Source organism: Pseudochaenichthys georgianus, unplaced genomic scaffold (assembly GCF_902827115.2).
Source record: "Pseudochaenichthys georgianus unplaced genomic scaffold, fPseGeo1.2 scaffold_400_arrow_ctg1, whole genome shotgun sequence".
NCBI lineage: Eukaryota > Metazoa > Chordata > Actinopteri > Perciformes > Channichthyidae > Pseudochaenichthys > Pseudochaenichthys georgianus.
Genome location: NW_027262965.1, coordinates 145277 through 164890, shown reverse-complemented (window position 1 = coordinate 164890; position 19614 = coordinate 145277). Strand labels below are relative to the sequence as shown.

At 41.8% G+C, this 19614-nt stretch overlaps 1 long non-coding RNA gene and 2 pseudogenes across 1 annotated transcript; 1 reads left to right on the top strand and 2 right to left on the bottom strand.

The window, feature by feature from the left end:
• Positions 1 to 19614, bottom strand: part of LOC117442253 (zinc finger protein 208-like) — a 104148-nt pseudogene that overhangs the window by 29267 nt on the left and 55267 nt on the right.
• LOC117442257 (uncharacterized) lies at positions 13026 to 13548 on the bottom strand. The gene is made up of 2 exons (XR_004551495.2): positions 13449 to 13548; positions 13026 to 13383 (listed from the first exon to the last, which is right to left on the bottom strand). It is a non-coding gene; the product is annotated as an uncharacterized lncRNA (long non-coding RNA).
• LOC117442254 (zinc finger protein 729-like) overlaps positions 15514 to 19614 on the top strand; it is a 144808-nt pseudogene continuing 140707 nt past the window's right edge.

Sequence of the window (19614 nt, the reverse complement as noted above, 5' to 3'; positions counted from 1 at the left end):
GCACTACGGTCTGTCTGCTGAGCCTACCTATTGTATTTGCCAGTGTTATGTTTTGATACTGACACTTATTGATCTGCTGCTGATAAATAAAAGATAACCTCCTTGGCGATTTAACAGATAATGTATCTTGCTTATTTCTCCTCTGACACTATCTTTACAGTGACCTGTGTAGCATCCTATAAATCACATGTAAGTGATTATTCTGATACCATCATGTTTCATCGGTTATAAACTGGCGAAGCTTTAGTTGTGTCCCACCCACAATGTGGCTTTGAAATAGATAATTTCATTGTATTTCAAAACGGCGTCCATCAACACAAGCACTATTTATTGAAAGATAAATGGTTAAGTTTGTAATTACCAGTGTTGTGAGTTCAATATTTTAATTAATTATAGTAAGGGAACATCTTAGGAGTTAGTGTACCGAGTTCCTCTCAGGAGGATATATAATAAAGGTGTGTTAACTGCTGAGCCTATTTAATGTGCATATGACACCTGGCAGTTTGTTATTATATTGCCACACTGTTTTGATACTGACATATTTTCTTTGCACAAAGGTGTGTGGACTATTGTAATTGTGCCTGTCTTGAATGTGGTAAATAAAAGAGAGAACCAAATGCACTGTACAAAGCCTTCCATTGTCCTGGAAAGGTTTCATCAGCCATCTTTGCAGGGGGTAGGCTGAGTCACCAAGAATATAGTAACCCACATCATGTCCCCAATATTCCTTGTTACATGAGGAAGTAGACCACCCCTATCCACAAAACTAACCAGTGAGGACATGCTGAACACTCTGCTATCATGCATGCTCCCTGGTAAGCCAACAAAAACACTCCAAAAGAGGCCCCTAGCATCCACAACACCCTGCAGGACGAGCGAGTGCCAGCCTTTGCGGTTGAAATACTCGTTATGGTACGCCTTCGACTCCGAACCAGCATTGCACTTACAGCATCCGACGCGTGGGTCAAATCCCTAGTTGGCTGCAATAACCCAGTTACAAAGCTGTATAACATGAGCACAAAGACAACAAGCTCATTGAACTCCATCATGTCTGAGGTCTGAAAGTAAACAAACGCCTCATACAGCGGGTGGGCTTTATACCCCCTCCCCCGTGTAGTTCTTCTTCTCTCGTTTTTTTGTTGTACTCGCCGTGAAGTGGTTTTGCGGCCTGCCAGTAAACCCAGAGAAGAAGAAGGCGAAGTGACGTCAGCGTAATCGTGCCTCAGGGAAAGTACTGCGGTGTGAATGCGACTGGCACTAGCCCCCTGGCGGATTTAGTGCCGTGGTACTTTAGTGGTACTTTAGTGCCGGCACTAAAGTACCGCAAGTCCTGCGGTGTGAAAGCGGCTAATGTGAACCACAAAACCAACATCAGCCGTTAGCTGTTAGCCCTCAGAGCTCACAGCTCCTCATATCTGTTCAGAAACTAGACAGAAGTTAAACAAGTACAAACCACAGACTGTCTGTGTCATGGCGAATACAGTCGCTGGTTTATTTATGTCTGTATAGGGCGTTCCGAGCTGAATAAGGGCGTCAAATGAAGGCAAGACGCCCGCCTGGCGGAAACGCTGGAATTAGGAATATATTGTGATGAAGTGCACACTGACCTGAGCTCCAGGGGTCTCTTTCTTCTCCTCCATGCTGCTCATCAGCTGTCCTGATGAAGACCACAGAGCTGCTTCATTATTAATATAATACAAATATTTAGATATAATTCATCATAAACTGTCAGCAGTGAAGAGGAGGAATTCAAAGAGTTTATTCAATGATATGTTCTATTTCTAGATGCTTCTATGTAGTGTTTTATCGCACCACGTGCAGTGCCTTGTCTCATCTATGCTGCTGTGACGTAAACATGGTCCAAATGGATCCATTTGGTCAATGTGATGCTAAGCAGAGGAGAACATGATAGAAAGGTCAGATAGTTATTAACATTACATGCAAATTACTTTAACCATTACGATAACAAGTTGGTTTTCTGTGTAAATTATTATTAATAATACAAATATTTAGATATAATTCATCATAATCTGTGTAGCAACTTACATTCTAACTTACAGCTCACAGTTTGTTCACTTTTATTTCATTAAAATGACTTTATTCACATAGAAAGTGACATTAATGGTTGTTTGAACCACGGTTATAACGCTATCCGTGTGAAACTATCACTAAGTTAGCACAGAAAGCAAACATTAGCTAGTGAGACTGTTTAATGTACTCCATGTATACAGTATTTTCTGTATATTGTGTATTCTTTAGATACTCTAGTGATATGTGTCCTGTGTGTATACTTGCTGCCAATGCTTCATTTTTATTATCTTATTGCATCTTTTAAATATGTTTAACTCGTGTAATGCCTGAAAACACTTCTGCTGGGACACAATCATTTCCCAGTTTAAGATAAATCATTATTTAAATAAAGTATATCTATTTATCTAATGAGCTAACCCGTCGCTTAGCTTAGCGTTAGCTGCTAACTGAAGAACCCCATTAATTTCAATGGGAAAAATGCTACGTTGCGGTGAATAGCGATGCTAATAAGCTAGTTAGCATACATTTAAAACCATATCTATAGTAAAGAGCACCAACACAACAACTCAAACCGTCTTAAAGACAACTGGTGTAATAAATAACTAACATAAAGTCAGCTGAGCATTACAAATCAACTGTTACTCCCCAGAGCCGAACTGGAAAAATAACTGTAGCTGTTAGCCGATAGCTTTCAGACTTTAGCTGTTAGACGATAGCTGTTAGACTGTAGCTGTTAGACTGTAGCTGTTAGACTGTAGCTGTTAGCCTTTATTTAAAGATAGTTTGAGACTATTTTTGTCGCACATTTTACACTTTCTTCCGAGATTACAGCTGTTGTGTTAAATAAGATAACTTCTGATTCGTGATTAACTGTAAGCTAACAGGTGTAAATACACTTAATGCATCTACACTCTGCATCTGTTTAATCCACTCACCTCTTCTTTTGTCCTTCTTCTCCTCTTGGTTTTTCGCCAACTTCCGGCGGCTGGGTGTCAGGTCTGACCTTAGTCCAAGAAAATGTTCTTATTATTAAGGCACGAACAAAGACACACAACAAAGAGAAAGCTAGCTGCGTTACCCAGGTCTCAGAGAGACTGCTGCAGCCTGAAGACAAAATGCAGGGAAAGTGACCCTTCTCAGAGAGGAGCAGCAGCTGCAGCCTGAAGACAAGCTACAGGGAACAGTGACCCTTCTCAGAGAGAGTCTATCTCTACAGGAGGTAGAGACAGGGGCGGCGGGGGTGCTGAAGCACCCCCCAGGATTGCCAAAGCACCTCCAAGAAATGTGTTTTTTTATTAAATTAAATCAGAAAAATGATTGATTACATCAATGCAAATGTGAAACAAATAAATGTTTGACCAAAAACATAAAGCCAACACAGGTGATATGATTAGGCCAATGGCCAGCACCCATTCGATTTTTGACCTACCCATAGGCTAAATTACTTTGTGACACTTGAGTGACTTCCTGTTAGCTGGAGCCCCAAATGATTTGTTAACAGCAAAGTGTAAAATGTATCGTTTTTTAGTCCTTAAACGTCCACGTGTGGACACTCAATCAAAACCACCTGAAAGCGAGAGGGATTCTGCACATAATAGGCCTCGTGAGTACAAGTAGCTTACTTCTGGGTCTGTTTCATTCAAGCTCTCCTCTGTGTGTGTGTGTGGCACGAGCCATTTTGTGTGCGTGCGCAAGCGAGCAAGAGAGAGAGCTCGCGCACCGGTGGGTATCTACCGGAGATCTTTGTCGTTAGCATCTGGTGCTAGCTAGCCAAGCTAACGGGTATAAGGAGCTTTTTCAACAACAAGGTGGAGGGAGAACTCTCTCCTGTCAGACTGAGAGTCTCAGATAACCTCAGCTCAGGTGAAGTAAAGGACTCTCAGTGTTTAGATAGTTAACTTTAGTTTAGTTATGTCAGTGGGTCTCAAATGGTTTGTTTTAAAAGGGGAGTGATTTGTAAAATATCTATAAAGAAATAGAAAATCTGTTTACAGTTCTGTTTCATATGTATGTTGAGAGATACTGTATATCCATAGATCTCTTCATTTTGGCTCTCAAAGTGCACCAGATTGATGCTTTTAACTTCAATATTTAAAAAAAAATCTTCAACCCCACTAGAGGAGGTGAGGACCCTCCTAGAGGAGGTGAGGTCCACTCCCCACTTGTAAAAATAGCACTTTACCCCTGCTTACACCTATATGCCGCGAGCTGATTACCGAGCCTTCATTGTAACAGTCGTGGGTACACTGTGTGGGGAGTGTTGCAGTAGAAAATTCAACTGTAGCGCTGGTGCATTAATAGGAAACCCTTAATGTTTGTGCACCCTCTATGAAACATCAAGCTACCCCACAGCACCCCCTAGAGAAAATCTCTGGCGCCGCCACTGGGTAGAGATAGTGAAAATGAGAGAAAAACGTTCTCACTCACCATCCAGTGAATCATTTCAGCAGATTAAGGATGAACTCTGCCAGTTAAAGAAAGAATTAAAAACATCAATACAACAACTAAGAGGAGAAGTGACTGTCCTACAGGAGGACAGGCACATTCTAAAGAAAGAAATAACAGCAGTAAAAGAGGAGTTGCACCTCAAACATCAAACCACCCTGAGCCTGAAAGAGCAGCTCCAGAGCCTCACAGCCACAGCACTGCAGCGACCCCAACCTGCCACGAGTAACACACAACTCACTGAGCCAAGGCCTCCAACCAGCAGCCTCCTGCTCCAGCAACCATCATCCAGTAAAACCTCACCAAACCCCACATTGAAACCATTCACCAATGGCCCAGCGCCCCAGCATGAGCCACAACCATCTACCAGCTCCCATTCCTCCTTCCACGATCAAAATAGCAACCGACACAGAAGCGACTGATGCTGAAGTAATAATTCTTATTGACTCAAATGGAAAATTCTTAGATGAAGAACAACTCTTTCCCGGACAAAAAATAAAAAAAATATGGTGCCCGAGAACAGATAATGCACTTGATGTTCTCACAAAGGCCAAACTGGGAGAACCAAGCCACATCATTGTGCACACAGGAACTAACAACCTTCGTATAGAGCAAGAGAGAGTAGCTGAATCTGTGACGAGAGTGGCGCTAAAGGCTACGCAGAGTTTCCCAAACTCTAAAATAACTGTCTCCACAATCCTGCCCAGAAGAGATTTCCACCCTCTCACTATCCATAGGATCAATTCGGAGATCTCCGGAGGATGTGCTGTAATGCCCAATGTCCACCTGGCACATCACCCCACCCTCAGCATTCACAGCCTCCATGACCACGTTCACCTCCGTAAGGACATTGTAAAAGTCTTTGCTAAGACACTTAAAGATGTGGCCTTAGGACGAAGCCAGGGCGGAGCCTCTGTTAGCCGCGGACGAGCTAGCCAGCATATAACTGGACCACCCCTATCACCACCTGCAAGATAATATCGCAGATATCCCCTTGGATTAGGCCCCTACCCCCCTCCACCATTATTACCTCACCTTCAGAGCCACCCACCCAGAACCAGAGCCATACAAGCAAGACAGGCCAGCACCACTCCAATAAACTCAAGGCCCACACCAGGATATCAGCCCTGCCCCCCGTTTCAGCAACCAGCTCAGAAAAGCTACGCCACTGCACTGAAGACCCCACCAAACATCGACCTGGGAGAGATCACACACCTCCTTAGCCTTATATGCACCAAACTGATGAGTCAGGTCGTAGAAGACTTAACTTAACACACACACACACACACACACACACACACACACACACACACACACACACACACACACACACACACACACACACACACACACACACACACACACACACACACACACACACACACACACACACACACACACACACACACACCTGTTTATCTCATTTTTAAGATGTATTTGTATTCTTCACTATGACCACCTCAATGACACCATTCTCCATCTCTATGTGGAACATCCAAGGTATACATTCTTCTCTGTTTGGACAGAAATATAGAACAGATTAATTTAAAGAGAACACACAAAATGTAGACATTATTATCCTCCAAGAGACCTGCTGTAGATCTGATTCCAACATCCACTGTCCCCCAAATTACAAACAAATTCTTCTGCCCTCGATCAAAAACCCAGCAATTAAAAAAGGGAGAGACTCAGGAGGCATTATAATTTGGCACAAATTCGAACTCTCAAAATACATAACAATAATAAAATCCGAGCCCTCCCACATCTGGATTAAACTATCCAAAAGCATCACATGTACAGAAAATGATTTGTTTTTATGTACAATATATGTTCCTCCGAGTGACTCTCCTTACTACAGCGAGGAAACATTCCCAAACCTCCTCACAAAAATCTGCAGATTTCAGGCCCAAGGAAAAGTGTTGTTCTGTGGAGACCTCAACGCACGTACTGGAACCCATCCAGACTCAAATTCAGAGAGTGGTAACAAACATATATTTGGACAAAACGTTCCCGCAACACCACAAATCTCCCTCGCCATAATTCTGACCCTCAGATAAACAAGAATGGGAAAGACCTGCTCCGACTCTGTCAAAGCCTCGGTCTGTACATTGTTAACGGTAGGTTTAGAGGCGACTCTTTGGGAAGACCCACCTTGTGCTCGTCTCTTGGCACGAGTACCGTAGATTACATGATAGCTGATCTGGACCCGCTCTCTCTCAGTTCATTTATAGTCAAACCTCTAACACCTCTATCGGATCACAGCCAAATGACTGTGTTCATGAAAAGAACAGAAACTAACAGTCCACAATCTGAACCCAATAACCTGTTTAACATTAAAAGAAAATACAAATGGGCTCCAGACAGTGCACAAGAGTTCCAGAAAGCTATTGAAACAAACACATTCAAAGACTCTCAGACAGCTCTCTGGACACCACATATGACCACGATAAAGAAGGCATAGACCTGGCAGTCAGAACAATGAACCACATCTTCATGAGAACAGCTCACACATCCCAACTGAAGAAATGCAGCAACAAGCCCCCAAAACAAAAAGAAATCAACTGGTTTGATGAAGAATGCCAACAAAAAAGGAAAGAACTTAGGAACATATCGAACCAAAAACATAGAGATCCTAGCAACGCAGACGTACGCCTCCTTTGCTGCCACATGCTCAAACAATACAAACGTACAATCAAAACCAAGAAGGCTCAGTACACACAAAAACAACCAACAATCATCGAGGATTCTTTAAACACAAACAGATTCTGGGAACATTGGAAACATCTAACTAAAAGTAAACACGATGACCCAGTGATACAGAATGGAGACGTCTGGACCGATCATTTCAAACATCTGTAACATTCCTCTCAACTCTGACTCAGAACAAACACAAAGAACTGAACAGCTCAACAGATTAGAACTGGTCATCAAGGACTCCCAGAACCCTTTGGACTTTCTAATGACTGAACAGGAACTGGTCATAAGGACTCCCAGAACCCTTTGGACTTTCTAAGGACTGAACAGGAACTGGTCATCAAGGACTCCCAGAACCCTTTGGACTTTCTAACGACTGAACAGGAACTGGTCATCAAGGACTCCCAGAACCCTTTGGACTTTCTAACGACTGAACAGGAACTGGTCATCAAGGACTCCCAGAACCCTTTGGACTTTCTAACGACTGAACAGGAACTGGTCATCAAGGACTCCCAGAACCCTTTGGACTTTCTAACGACTGAACAGGAACTGGACAAAAAGTTGATTAACCGAAAACCAAAAAAAGCAAGTGGGCTTGACGGCATATTGAACGAGATGCTAAAACACTCGAGTAAAAAGATCAGATTGGCTATACTCAAACTATTCAACTTGATCCTGACTATAGGGTACTTCCCTGACAGCTGGAATCGTGGTCTCATAACACCCATTTTTAAAAACGGCGATAAATCTGACCCTAATAACTACAGAGGCATTTGTGTGAACAGTAACCTGGGGAAGGTCTTCTGTAGTATTATAAACTCCCGGCTTATAGACTTCCTTACGAAACACAATGTCCTGAGCAAAAGCCAGATTGGGTTCTTACCAAATCACCGCACATCAGACCACATTCACACCCTACACACCTAACTGACAAATATGTTAATCAAAATAAAAGCAAAATATTTGTCTGTTTCATCGATTTCCAAAAAGCATTTGACTCGATTTGGCACGTTGGTCTATTCAACAAACTACTTCAAAGCGGTATAGGGGGAAAAACATTTGACCTAATCAAATCTATGTACACAAACAACATGTGCAGCATCAAGATCGGACACAAGAGAACCACCTTAATTTCTCAAGAACGGGGAGTAAGACAAGGATGCTGTTTATCACCGGCCCTGTTCAACATCTACATTAACGAACTGGCCACCATCTTAGAGCAGTCCACAGCACCTGGGCTCACTCTCCACAAGACAGGGATCAGGTTCCTGCTGTGTGCAGATGGTCTCATCCTGTTAAGCCCCACAGAAGAAGGACTTCAACAGAGTTTAAATATACTGGAAGGTTACTGTCAGACCTGGGCCATGGCAATCAACATCACAAAGACACAAACAATGATATTTCAACAAAGACCCAGATGTCAGGCAAACAACACTGACTTTACAATTGGGACACAGACAATAGAAAATTGTTCAGAATATAATTATTTAGGCCTGAAAATAAGTTCCACTGGAAGCTTTAATCAAGCTGTGAAGGAACTGAGAGAGAAAGCACGCAGGGCGTTTTATGCAATAAAAAGACAAATCCACATTTTAATTTGGCTTAAATGACTTCAATCAGTAATACAACCCATCCTACTCGATGGAAGCGAAGTGTGGGGCCCACAAACAAACCAAACATTTGACAAATGGGAAAACAATCCAATAGAAAATGCTCACAATGAGTTTTGCAAACGCATCCTCCAGGTTCACAGAGAGAGAGAGAGAGAGAGAGAGAGAGAGAGAGAATTGTTTTGTTTTGAGTAGCTGCATCAGAAATGAGCTGCTGAACAAAAAATCGAAATTGGACCTAAAAAGTGAGACATTTTATAGGAAAATCTGAAATTATTCTTCAGAATTAACTCCAAAGAAGAGTTAACGACATTGATCGACAGAAAACAGAGGAAGAACACCCTCTGCACACCCTCTGCACACCCTCCGTAGGGACACTGCTGAGGCAGTGAGGAAAATGGCGGAGCAGGCCAGTAAGGAATTCCCCGACACCCGCATTGTGGTCTCCACCCTGCTGCCTAGGACAGACACCCCTCCTCATGTCATCCATGACATTAATATGGAGATCAGAAAAGGATGTGCCACCTTACCAAATGTCCACCTGGCCCTCCACTCAACCATTGGCCCCTGGGACCTCTATGATGGACTCCACCTACACAGAGAGAGGGTGGGGATATTTGCAAAGACCCTCAAAGATGCAGCCCTGGGACGCACCCCTCCCACCCCCTCCTCTAGAGGCCCAATAGACCCTCCCAGACCGCTTCCTCCCCATCACCACCCCAGGATCACCACCCCTGCTGTGAGGAGACACAACAGCTCAGCCTGGACCTCCCACTCCCCACGCCCCTAACACACCCAGAGGAGGCTACTTTCACCCAGCTCAACACCTGCACAACATCAGCAGCAGAGATATGCAGCAACAGCTGCTCCTCGTCTCCCTCCCCGCCTACAGCAGCGGAGCTATGCTGCAGTTGTAGCCCAGCCTGCTGCCACCCTCCCTCCCCCTGCTACCTCTGAACTGGGAGACATCAGGATAATGCTGCACACCCTGTGCACCCGACTTCTGTCCAGCTAAGACATTACATATATATGTTATCGTAGTAATCAATAGTAATAGTAATATTAGTGAAAATAGTTTTTTTTTTTATATATATATTTGTCTCACTATACAGGTTCATTTTGATTGTTTGTTTTTGAAAAAAAAAGATGCGTTCTTTTCATATAAGCTGTTGGAATATTCAGGGACTCCACTCCTCAACCTTTGAGGTCAAGAGTGAGAATCCAGAGTTCTTAGAATCTATCAAAGATGTTGATCTAATTATATTAACAGAAACATGGTGTAAAAATGATCTGCTCACTCACTGTCCTCCAGGTTATAATGAAGTCATGGTGCCCTCTATAAAATCAAAAAACATACGCAAGGGCAGAACATCGGGGGGGATCTTGGTGTGGTATAAAGGAGATCTTTGCCGTCAGATCTCAGTAGTAAAACAAGGTAAATCCCACATTTGGCTAAGGTTAGATCAAACCCTGGGCATAACTGACAGGAATCTATACGTGTGTGCTATTTATATTCCCCCAGTAGATTCTCCTTATTTTGAAGAAGACATTTTTGAAACTCTCCATTCAGAAATCGCCTATTTTCAGGCCCAGGGAAATGTGCTTCTAACTGGAGATCTGAACGGACGAACAGGAATTGAACCTGATGTCATAGACCCACAGGGCAGCCACCATGTATTTGGTGAACCCCCCCTGTTTACCACACCAACCGTCAGCCATCGGAACAGCCTTGACTCTGAAATCAATCAGAATGGTAAAGAGATAGTGCATCTCTGTCGGGCCTTAGGCCTGTACATAGTGAACGGGAGGTTCAGAGGGGACTCTTTAGGGAGATTCACATACTCCTCAGCTCTAGGGTCTAGTGTAGTAGACTATGCAATCACTGACATGGACCCCTCCACTATCAGTGCATTCACTGTCAGACAGCAATCCCCCTTTTCAGACCACAACCAAATCAATGTGTTCTTTAAACTCTCAGGTCCAATGAGTGACACAACAAGGGAACCCAGTAAGCTGTACACATTACATCCTGCTTACAGGTGGGCCCCAGACAGTGGAGACAAATTCACCATGGCCTTGAACTCACCTGATCTGATAAATGACATGTCACTATTTGACCAAAATCAATATGGTCCTACCAAAGATGGTGTAAACATGGCCATTGATTATATCAATATGATATTTCACAAGGCAGCTATTAAAGCTGAACTTATAAAGCAAAAACGGAAGCCTGTTAAAAGGCAAAACGCTGACAAATGGTTTGACCAAGAATGCAAGACCATCAGAAAAGACCTGAGAAAAATAGCAAATGAAAAACATCGGCAACCAAACAACCCAGCCTTACGCATTAGATACAATGACGTCTTAAACAAATATAAATGTACAATAAGGAACAAAAAACAAAATTATACCCACATGAAACTTGAGGATATTGAGAAAGCCATTGATCAAAATCAATTCTGGGATCTGTGGAACAACTTCAACACAAAACAACCACAAGCAGTACCCATCCAAAACGGTGACATCTGGAGAGAACATTTTGAAAGTTTGTACAAAGACATACCAATAAATCTAATGAATTCAAATCAGTGTATTACAAAAGAGAAACTCCAAACATTAGAAGAAACTATTAAAGACAACCAAAACCCTCTTGATTTCCCAATGACTTGGGAAGAATTGACCACACAGACACAATCTCTCCGGCCAAGGAAAGCTTGTGGCCCAGACAATATTAAAAACGAAATGCTCCGATGCAGCACCCCAGAGATGCAGGGTACAGTGTTAAAGCTGTTCAATATCGTATTGCAGTCAGGATGTTTTCCTGACATCTGGTGCAAAGGGCTCATCTCCCCCATTCATAAGAGTGGAGACAAATCAGACCCTAATAACTACCGTGGCATCTGTGTCAGCAGCTGTCTGGGGAAATTATTCTGTAGCATTCTAAATAAAAGAATACAAGATTTCCTTAACCAACAATCCATCTTGAGTAAAAATCAAATTGGCTTCCTTCCAAAACACCGCACCACCGACCATGTGTATACCCTTCACACTTTAGTTAACAAACATGTACACCAAACACAACATGGTAAAATATTCACTTGTTTCATTGATTTCAAAAAAGCTTTCGACTCTATTTGGCACGAAGGGCTCTATTATAGACTTCTACATTGTGGTATAGGGGGCAAAATGTACGATCTGGTTAAATCAATGTATTTAGAGAATAAATGTGCTGTTAAAATTGGAGACAAACAAACTGAATTCTTCACCCAGAGAAGAGGCGTTCGTCAGGGTTGCAATTTAAGTCCCACTTTATTTAATATATATATAAATGAACTTGCTGTTCAGTTGGATCACTGTGCTGCTCCTGGCCTCTCCCTCCTAGATAGAGAGGTGAAGTGTCTGCTTTATGCTGATGACCTTGTTCTGCTGTCTCCTACTGAACAAGGACTCCAACAGCAGCTGGACATAGTAGACCAGTACTGTAAGGACTGGGCCCTGGCAGTCAATATGAAGAAAACTAATGTCATGGTTTTCCAAAAACGCCCCAGATGTCAGGAGAACAAATACCAGTTTACCATAAACAATCATATCATCGAACATAGTATGAGTTACACCTACCTCGGTTTAACCATAACAGCATCGGGAAGTTTCAACATGGCAGTGAATGCACTCAAAGAAAAAGCCAGAAGAGCTCTAAATGCAATTAAGAGAACATTTTATAATGTCCAAATTCCAGTTAAAATCTGGCTCAAAATCTTTGATAGTGTGATCCAGCCCATTGCGCTGTACGGTAGTGAAGTATGGGGTCCACTCAGTCACCAGAGCTATGCCCGCTGGGACAAACATCCAACAGAGTCTTTACATGCAGAATTCTGCAGATACATTTTACGTGTTCAGAGAAAAACACCAACAAATGCATGTAGAGCAGAATTAGGCAGATACCCACTGATCATCAACACTCAAAAGAGAGCACTAACATTCTTTAACCACCTTAGATCCAGCCCCCGAGACACCCTCCACTCCAAAGCCCTCCAGAGCCAAGAGCTGACCCAGAGAAGAGTCCCCTATGGCAGCTGGCTCTGAGGCTAGCTGCCCCCTCTCAGAGCCAAGAGCTGACCCAGAGAAGAGTCCCCTATGGCAGCTGGCTCTGAGGCTAGCTGCCCCCTCTCAGAGCCACTCTGACCAGTCTCTCAGCAGCACTACTCTCCAAACACCAATCGCAGTCAAACGCATTATAGCACAATGTAAAGACAACTATTTACAACATTGGGAAGACGAGACGAGAAGCCAAAGCAGATTAGAATGTTACCTGGCTCTAAACAGAGAGTACGAGCTGGCAGAATATCTCTCTACTGTCAGAGATAGAAAGCAGAGACAGATCCTAACCAAGTACAGGCTCAGTGACCACAGACTGGCAATCGAAACAGGAAGACTCAAAAGATCCTGGCAACCAAAAGAGAACAGAATATGTGGTCACTGTACGACAGGTGAGACCGAGACAGAGATGCACTTCCTCCTGAAGTGCCAAACATTCAACGAAGTAAGGAGCGTTTACTGGAACAAGTTGAACTCTGTAATCCCAGGTTTCAAGGAGGTTGATGACCTCTCAAGACTGAGAGAGAGAGAGAGAGAGAGAGAGAGGGAGAGAGAGAGAGAGAGGTTGATGACCTCTCAAGACTGAGAGTACTCCTAGGAGAAGGAGACAAGGCACACCTTGCTGCCCAATATGTATACACATGCCACAACCTGAGGGACAGTGAATGACACACACACACACACACACACACACACACACACACACACACACACACACACACACACACACACACACACACACACACACACACACACACACACACACACACACACACACACACACACGTTGAAATGTAATTATATCACTGTATATATATCATCAATAATATGTAAACATTTGAAATGTATGTTAATGTTGTTAATTATTTTGTATTGTGATGCTTTGGCAACATTGTTTAATTTAACTTTCATGCCAATAAAGCCCCTTTGAATTGAATTGAATCCTATATCGTTAAAATTGTATGAGCAACCTCTTGAACAGGTTAATACAATAAGATGTCTTGGTGTTTGGTTTGACGGAAAGCTAACATGGAGCAGTCATATAGGAAAAGATCAAAATAAATGTAAAAAGGTCAACAATGTACTTCGGTGTTTGGCGGGGCAGGAGTGGGGAGCGAGTAGGTCATCACTTCTGAATATATATTGGGCGCTCATGAGACCTGTATTCGATTATGGGTGTGTAGCGTTTATGGCAGCAGCAGAATCTAACCTTACAAAGCTGGATGTCCTACAAGCTCAGGCCCTGAGAATTTGTAGTGGAGCTTTTAAAACATCTCCAGTATCAGCAATGCAGGTGGAAATGGGAGAAATGCCTTTAAGGATAAGAAGAGTGAAGTTAATGTTGCATTCTGGGTAAACCTTCAGGGGCACAGTGATAGTCATCCTGAGAAAAGTATCTTGAAAGACTGCTGGGAGCACAATGAGTCACATTTAACAAGTGTTGGATGCATTGGCGATGTTAAAGCAGCAAGTATAGGTTTGAATCAAATACAGTATTGCCCCACAGATCCAATCTGGTCCATTCCACCCTGGTTGTTCCCATTGCCAAGTGCAGACCTCAATATACGAGAGGAGTTAAAGGAAAAGAAAGAACTACCAGTATGGCGCTTAGTCCAGAATCACTTTGCAAGATATCACTCAGACTCAACAATCATATTTACAGATGGCTCCAAAGATCCAGAGGCAGGGCGTGCAGGGGCAGCAGTGTATATCCCAGTGAGTGATACACATATAGAGAAAAGGGTAACAGACCATGTGTCAGTATACACCACAGAGTTGTTGGCATTGGTGCTGTCATTGAAATGGATAGAGGAGAAAGAAATACATAACAGTGTAATTGCATCTGACAGCTTTTCAGCATTATCGAGTATACGATCAGGCAGATCTTCATCTAGAATGGACATAATAAATGAAATATTTCTAATTTGATATCAAATGCAAATCAAAGGCATAGCAACTCGTTTCCTCTGGGTTCCTGCTCATGTTGGTGTGGAGGGTAATGAACAGGTGGATATTCTGGCCAAACAAACACTCAGAAGTATGAACATAGACATAGAAGTTCCACTCAGCAAAGCGGAGGTTCAAACGTTCATTCAGAAATATGCACAAACAACATGGCAAGATCATTGGGACCTTAGTGATACAGGAAGACATCTTTATAACATTCAAAGGTATGTGGGGGATGGAAGGAAGGTGGGGTTTAAAAGAAGGGAGGAAAATGTCATTTCTGGGATGAGAATAGGTCATACAGGTCTCAATCATACTTTAAGTATAATAGGAAAGTATCCAACCGGAAAGTGTATACACTGCAGCCAGCCAGAAACTGTTGAGCATGTTTTACTGCTTTGCAGGAAATATAGTACTCAGAGAAATGTGCTTTTCCAGACACTGAAGAAAGCAAAATTCCATGACTTGTCGCTATCAGGGCTGTTAGGGAAAACATCAGGCAATATATATTGTGAGATTATTACGTTTCTAAGAGAAATTGATACATTTAAAATAATCTAGAGTTTTGGTTCTTTGTTTTGTTTCTTTTGTTTCTTGTTTTCTGCTTAGTCTCTTGTCCACACTCCAGTCCAGTTGGTGGCGGTAATGCACCTACAAGCTGGTTTGCCAACCGCCAATAAACACGGAAGAAGAAGAAGCAGAAGCAGAAGCACAAGCACAAGCACAAAAGAAGAGGTGAGTGGATTAAACACATGCAGAGGTTTCATTACGTGTATTTACACCTGTTAGCTTACAGTTAATCACGAATCAGAAGTTATCTTATTTAACACAACAGTCCCAAACTATCTTTAAATAAAGTCTAACAGCTAAAGTCTGAAAGCTAACGGCTGTCGGCTAACAGCTACAGTTATTATTCCAGTTCGGCTCTGGGGGGGTAACAGTTGATTTGTAATGCTCAGCTGACTTTATGTTGTTATTTATTACACCAGTTGTCTTTAAGACGGTTTGAGTTGTTGTGTTGGTGCTCTTTACCATTGATATGGTTTTAAATGTATGCTAACTAGCTTATTAGCATCGCCATTCACCGAGACGTAGCATTTTTCCCATTGAAATGAATGGGGTTCTTCAGTTAGCAGCTAACGCTAAGCTAAGCGACGGTTTAGCTCATTAGATAAATAGATATACTTTATTTAAATAATGATTTATCTTAAACTGGGAAATGAATGTGTCACAGCAGAAGTGTTTTCAGGCATTACACGAGTTAAACATATTTAAAAGATGCAATAAGTATACACACAGGACACATATCACTAGAGTATCTAAAGAATACACAATATACAGAAAATACTGTATACATGGAGTACATTAAACAGTCTCACTAGCTAATGTTTGCTTTCTGTGCTAACTTAGTGATAGTTACACACGGATAGCGTTATAACCGTGGTTCAAACAACCATTAATGTCACTTTCTATGTGAATAAAGTCATTTTAATGAAATAAAAGTGAACAAACTGTGAGCTGTAAGTTAGAATGTAAGTTGCTACACAGATTATGATGAATTATATCTAATTATTTGTATTATATTAATAATAATTTACACAGAAAACCAAACCAACTTTGTATCGTAATGGTTAAAGTAATTTGCATGTAACGTTAATAACTATCTGACCTTTCTATCATGTTCTCCTCTGCTTAGCATCACATGGACCAAATGGATCCATTTGGACCATGTTTACGTCACAGCAGCAGAGATGAGACAAGGCACTGCACGTGGTGTGATAAAACACTACATAGAAGCATCCAGAAATAGAACATATCATTGAATAAACTCTTTGAATTCCTCCTCTTCACTCCTGACAGTTTATGATGAATTATATCTAAATATTTGTATTATATTAATAATGAAGCAGCTCTGTGGTCTTCATCAGGACAGCTGATGAGCAGCATGGAGGAGAAGAAGGAGGCCCCTGGAGCTCAGGTCAGTGTGCACTTCATCACAATATATTCCTAATTCCAGCGTTTCCGCCAGGCGGGCGTCTTGCCTTCATTTGACGCCCTTATTCAGCTCGGAACGCCATCTACTAGGGGTGTGACGCAGGGCTCAACATTAAAGACTGCCCGATGGCCCGGGGCCGTCTAGTATCTAGCTCGTGCAATGAAGCCTCACCTGCTGGTTGCCCAATCGGGCAATCTATTATGCCAGTATCATGAAATTATTCGGTGCAGGCCCTTCGGTGCGGGACACGTGTGTACCGCACGAATATAACGTTAAACGTAAAAAACTGAGAACGTGGATAACTTTTTTGGAAGTTATCTCAGGTGCTGCGTCGCAGTGTTCGAGTAGCATGTTCCTGCAGCCCATGCTCCGGGCGGGGCTGCAGGAACGCAGCGTTCAGTGCAATTTCAACGCGCCATAGAGCGACTAAGTCATTTCATTGGACGAGAGGCATACTATGAGAGCTGGTCACAGGGATGCGTTCAAATTTAAACAGTAATTTTAGGAACTGTCGAAATGGCAAAAGCAGATAAAGTTGAGCTCGAAAATCCTCCAGCATCATTGAAGTCTCCGCAGGGCTCAACGCTAACTTTTAAAAGTGGTTGCCAGGCTGGCAGCCAGGCATCAGCTTTTGGTTGCCAAAACTGAAAATACAATTGCCATTTTTAGACGCCTTATATTTTAAATAATGAAGATACTAACTTTATACATCAACTTAGTAATGAACATGTGACACAAAAGAGTGTTCAAATTCTTTACAATAAGCAATTCACACAATTATTTGAAACTTAAGTGGTAGCAAACATGTCCAGCCTCAATGACTGCTATACTAAATACCAGTAGTGCAGCTGTGGTCATGTTCTTCGCAGATCCCCCAAAAAGGAATTGAGCAAACCACTAGTTTCGTCATCCGTTGTCTCCCTTTCAAATTTGGGTTTTCCTGACCTCTGTGCTGACCCTCACCATAGAGCCGTGGGCCCTTCAGCATTGAAGTCTTGATTGGCCAGACTAATGCATCTCTAATGTTAAATAAATTAAAATCATTCACAGTTAAGAATTAGATATCAATTATTAATGCTGTAAATTACCTTTAATATGTCTAACTAGTGCTGCGTACCAGTACGCCGAACCGGTACTGGACTTGTAAAAAGTTTCGGTTCAAGTCCGGTTAAAACCGGAACGTCGGGAACCGGTACTTGGACTCGCAAAAAAACTAGCACTTACGTATATTCTGGTGTCTGTGGTTATTTAAACATTCCCTGATAAACGTTATTCAGCGTCAATAAATGAGTGCTAATCCCAGTGTGCTCAGTGTACAACATCACATGTCATTTCACCTTCGATTCACGGTTTGAAAACGTAGCATTTCGCCACATGCTAATGCTAACCGGAAGTGAATAATTTTCAGAATAAAAGTATTAAGTTAATAGTTAGTGAACTTCCGTTTTTTTTAAGAATAAAACTGATTTAAATTAAATAGTGTATTTAATTCAAAATTACGCCATATCAACATTGATTTGAATTTCTAACAGTATGTATGTACATCACTATGTATGTAGTATGTACTGTATAATGTACACATGTAGAGTTGTAGAAAATACATGGTGTACAGACAGTACAGTACACTCTGACTGTACATACAGTGTAGCCTATACTGTATACTGTAGTAGGTGTGTAACAGTGTAATACGTATAGTCTACTCTACACTCTACCTTTCAGCAACGTTTTAGGGATTTAGGCTCAGTAAGCTCAGGGACTGTTTGGTTACTTTAGTTTGGTAAATGAAATAAATGTTTGAACTTTGTAGTAGTTCACTGTAGTTGCTGTCATAAGTCATTTGTAGACTAAGTGGCAAAAAGTGTTTTTTTACATTTGTACTTTGTAGAGAAATGTAGACACAAGTTGGAAGGGAGCACAATAAGCCTGACGAGTTTGAATTTGAGTTGATTATGAGTTAATTTTCAATTGATAATTAGCTCACAATAAGTTCACTTTAGTTACTCACGCAACTTGACACAAGCCATGGGTTCAGGTCCGGACTTATAAGTCCGGACCTGAACCTGAACCTCCGGACTTGAGTCCGGACCTGAACCTGAATGTGAGTCCAGGTACGCAGCACTATGTCTAACTATATTAAAATGTGTTACCTTTTTATAGAAGTGATTATAATGTTATGCCAATATTTTCCTATTGTAATGTTTTGTTTTGCACTTTTATTTTGGTAGTAATAAGATCGGGACTCTTATTTTGAAGGAACTTTTTTACCGGAAGTGAATGGACAACATTCCTCTTTGCTTTTCGTTCGGGTTCATCTTGCGCTGTATCAGTTGAATCACTTTGAACATTCGTTTGAGATGTTGACGGGTTGGCCGAACTTTTTACCCCACAGTCAAACAACTTACTTTGCTTCGCCATTTTTCGTAAAAACAAACACACGGCGCACGCGAGTAAACGTGCATCACTTTCTGGCTCCGTAATCACACCAATGCACGTGCAACTTAAGTATCAGGTTCCGACTGGTCACAACAATAATTAAATATCACTCTTAATACAACAAATAATTAACATTAATCTATTTTGGGGTTCACTTTTAGCTGTTTGCTGTCCTTATTTATTTATGTTAAAAACTGCCACTGATGGCAACCAAAGGCCAAGAAGTTTTTTTCTGAATGGTTGCCAATGGCAACCGTTACTGCCGAGCCCTGCTCTACTATATTTGGAAAAGCTAAAAAAAAAGATAGATGAATCATACTGAATAAATATTTACTGTGAATGTATGCAAAAATGTATATATAT